This window comes from Hemiscyllium ocellatum, chromosome 1 (genome assembly GCF_020745735.1).
Source record: "Hemiscyllium ocellatum isolate sHemOce1 chromosome 1, sHemOce1.pat.X.cur, whole genome shotgun sequence".
Classification (NCBI taxonomy): Eukaryota; Metazoa; Chordata; class Chondrichthyes; order Orectolobiformes; family Hemiscylliidae; genus Hemiscyllium; species Hemiscyllium ocellatum.
In genome coordinates this window covers 34,147,712-34,152,116 of record NC_083401.1, presented here as the reverse complement: position 1 = coordinate 34,152,116, position 4,405 = coordinate 34,147,712, and the positions used below count along the sequence as shown (strand labels likewise).

General features: G+C 42.2%; 1 pseudogene; it reads left to right on the top strand.

The window, feature by feature from the left end:
- Positions 1 to 494: 494 nt before the first annotated feature.
- Positions 495 to 3,050, top strand: LOC132829148 (tubulin beta-4 chain-like; annotated as a pseudogene).
- Positions 3,051 to 4,405: the final 1,355 nt, after the last annotated feature.

Genomic DNA, 4,405 nt, shown 5'->3' with positions numbered 1-4,405 from the left:
GCATGCTGGGACAATTTCTATCCAGGTGTCTTGCTATTTCTTCCTTGATGATAAATTCAAGCATTTCCCCCATTACGGAGGTTAAGCTAATGGGCCTATAGTTGCCCGCCTTTTGTCAAGCTCCTTTTTTAAACAGTGGCGTCACATTTGCTGTTTTCCAATCTGCCCTAAATAGTCCATGTTATGAAGAAATGTTCAAAATGGTTCTTCAAGTCTGACTGCAGGAATGAGCCTTAGAAACGTGATAAAAAAAACAAGCTATTGATGCCTGAAAATCACTCTGAACAACGCTGACAAATGGTCTCTGGATAGGGTGAGGACACAAAAGCTCTAGAACTATCTACAAGGAAGTGAGAAAATGTGCCAAAAGCCCTCTCTCGTCTCTACTTATTTTATGAATTTTTTTGGGCCCCGTCGACATCCAGAAATTGACAAAGTTTACGTTGGCACAATTCTTGTGAAAACGGCTGCTTCCAGGTGAGCTTTTCTAACTAATGCACCAAAATTACACTCATGTGGTGGCAGCAGCATTGGCTTTTCAGATGGTGGCAACAGCAGGGCAGCCTCGGCAGTCACCAGTGAAAGCAGCCTCGGCAGTCAGCTGCGGCAATACGGCCGGCCAGAATCGATACTCCGGGTGGATCGATGCGAGCAACGGTTGCTTCAGCGGTAGTGTGGTAGGCCTGGTGTGGGGTCTCCAAGAGTGGATTGTATGGGGAAAACATGGCAAAGAGGAGGAGATTGAGCCATTGTAGTAAGTGCAGTCCCAGCGTGGCTAAGCACTTTCTAAGGATTGTACCGTTTGACTTTAGCTTCATTTCTTTATTTTTCTACTTAACACTAAATATTACTGTAGCTTAACTTTTAACCTTGTTCTTTCTATCTTGTTGTTATGATTCTGTACCTAGGAACTTGGACCTAAGATGGCACCTTGTGAGTTGACATTATACACTTTTCAATGTACTCCTACATTCTGTACTTGAGTCCACATGACAATAAAAAAAACTAAATCTAAACCGATGTATGGTAATGTGAAGTATTGTGAATTTTTAGCTCATATATTTTAGAATATAATATTTTAAGAATTCTTTTAAGAATTCATTTTTAACTGTAAAAATGGGTTATGGAGCAATTAAAACAAGCTTAAAATGTATTGTTATGTTTAAGCGTTAGGTCTCCCCTGTGTCAAGAGTTTAACCGTTAGGGAAGGTCATGAGGTTTTGGTGAAGGTGGGAAGAGGAGAGAGATTGTGCATCTTCAAGCAGGTCAGTGTGGAAACCAGAACGGAGCCAAGTCCTGGGAAGTCAGTGATGAGCATGACATTGATCCCACTGTGGCCTATCATGGAGACAGTGATCTACAACTGGAAAGGATTCATGTGTATTATAATGAGGCTACAGATGGTAAATACGTATCCCGGGCAATTCTTACGGATTTGGAGCTTGGTTCGGGTCAGAACCTTTGGGCAAATTTCCAGACCAGATAACTTTGCATTTGGACAAAATTGTGTTGGTAACAATTGGGCCAAAGGACCTTACACTGATGGAGTTGAATTAATTGACTCTGTTCTGGATGTGGTGAGAAAGGAGGCTGAGAGATGGGATTGCCTCCAGGGATTCCAGATGACTCCGTCATTGGGTGGCGGTACTAGCTCTGGTATGGGGGTACACTGCTTATCAGTGAAATCCATGAAGAATATCGTGACAAAATCATGAATACTTTCAGTGACGTGCCTTCACCAAAAGTGTCAGGCATGGTAGTAGAACCCTATAATGCCACCCTGTCTGTCCACCAGCTTGTGTACTGACAACTGTTTCCATACCCTTAAACTCACAACTCCAACTAATGTTAGCCACCATGAGCAGTGTAACAATCTGTCAGCATTTCTTCAGTCAGCCCAATGCTGACCTATGTAAACTAGCAGTGAACATGGTGCCTTTCCCCCAACTACATTTCTTCATGGTTTTGCTCCTCTGACCAGCCGTAGCAGCCTGCAGTACCGTGCCCGCACAGTATCTGAACTTTCAGTCTAACTCATCCATGCTGACCAGATTTCCTAAATTAATCTAGTCCCATTTGCCAGCATTTGGCTCATACCCCTCTAAACCCTTCCTATTCCTATTCATATACCCATCCAGATGCTCTCATCCTTAGCTAATGCCCTCGAATTCTGGATTCCCCCAACCCAGGGAACAGACCTTGTCTATCTAGGTGAAGGGCTTTTGCCCGAAATGTTGATTTTCCTGCCCCTCAAATGCTGCCTGACCTGCTGTGCTTTTCCAGCACCACACTTTGACCTTGTCTATTTACCCTTCCATGCCCCTTAAGGTTTTATAAACCTCTATAAGGTCACCCCTCAGCCTCCAATGCACCAGGGAAAAAGGCCTCAGCCTATTCAGCCTTTCATTGTAGCTCGAACCCTCTAAACCTAGCAATATCTTTGTAAATCTTTTCTGAACCCTTTCAAGTTTCACAATCTGCTTCCGCTAGGAGGGAGACCAGAATTGCTCACATTATTCCAAAAGTGTCCTAAGCAATGTCCTGTACAGCTGCAATGTGACCTCCTAACTCCTATACTCAGTGCTCTGACCACTACGAACATGATGGCAGCCTGTGACCTTTGGCATGGCTGCTACCTGACTGTTGCTGCCATTTTCTGAGGCCGTATGTCCATGAAAGAAGTGGATAAATAGATTTTGGAAGTCCAGAACAAAAGTAGCACATATTTTGTTAATTGGATTGCCAATAATGTCAAGAAGCTAATTGTAACGTCTCACCTCGAAGCCTTAAGATATCTGGCAACTTTATTTTGGCAACAATACAGCCATCCAGGAGCTGTTTAAACGCATCCCTGAGTGGTTTATGCTACGCTCCAGAGGAAAGCTTTCTTGCAGTGGTACGCTGGTGAGGGCATGGATGAGATGGAGTTTACTGAGGCTGAGAGTAACCTGAATGAGCTGGGATCTGAGTACCAGCAAGAACGGGATGCTCCAGTTGGAGATAAAAGTGAATTTGAGGAGAAGGGTGAGAGTGAGAATTGTATGTTGTGAACTTCTAAACATGTTACATTAAGACCTGTTTCTGAAGTTTATCTTTTTTTCCATTCTGTGGCTTTGTATTTTGAGCTTTTTTTAACTACTGGTTTTGAATAAAAATTATTGATAGTAATTTTTTTAAAAATATAGACAGGGAAGGTAATTAAAATGTTAAAATAAAAGCAGTTTTTTAAAAAAAAGTTCAATCAAGGGATGTGGGTTTGGGATTGGAGTCACGTATAGGCCAGACCAGGTAAGGTCTTCTCTAAAGGCAATCAACCCATCTTTGTTTAATAAAATGAGAATAGAACAGATGGAGCTCAAAGAAAATGGCAGCTGTGTTCACTTAGCCCAAAGCAGGCTGTGCTATCAGGGGATGGGTGAAGGTCAGTAAATTTCCAAGTTTTGCTGGGAGAAGTTTTTAGTTGAAGTTTGGACTTTGGTCGTTTTCAAAATAAATGGCACTTTGATCTATACTATAAGCAGAGTGAAACACTGACTTTCCCATGGCCCACGCTGTGGAAGGCAGTGAGGCTTCATCTGTTTTTGAATCTTTCAAGAAATGAAAGCTAATTAAATTGCTTCATTTGAAGCTAGTGGCAGAATCCAAACTAGACCTCATTACAAAGGAAAGCAAACTTGTAAATATTGAAAAAGTGACAACAGCCAGGGTCTGGGGCCTCCTTAGTCAAAAGAGAGTAAATGCATATTCCTCCTGTTGAGAGCAGCTGAAGCTGAAGAACATTTCCAGAGGACTGTGATATACTTACAGATGTCCTACAGAAGTAAAAAGCTTTTAAGATTCATGGATCTTATTAGAGAATTTTCCAGGGAGTAAGAAGTAACGCTGAATATATGACATATATTGTTAGAATTATAGATTCCCTACAATGTGGAAGCAGGCCATTCGGCCCTTTGAGTCCACACCATGCCTTCAAAGATCCATCCCGCACTCAATCCTGTAACACTGCATTGCTCATGCTAATCCACCTAGCCTGCACATCCCAGGACACTATGGGCAATTTGGTATGGCCAATCTATCTAACCTGCACACCTTTGGACTGCGAGAGAAAACTAGAGCACAAAGAAGAAACCCACACAGACATGGGGAGAATGTACAAACTCCACACAGACAGCCACCTGAGGCTGGGATCATACCCGGGTTCCTGGTGCTGTGAGACAGGAGTGCCACTGAGCCACCATACTGCCTGCATTGTTATAAACCACATTGTCAAGTTAATATTTAAATCTTTTATATTGAATAAGGTAAGATCAATTGGTTAAAACAAGGTGTCTGGATTTCATTAAATGTTACCAATCCCTTATCAGATCATAACAAAAGTCATGCTCAAATACAGTAAAGTTATTCT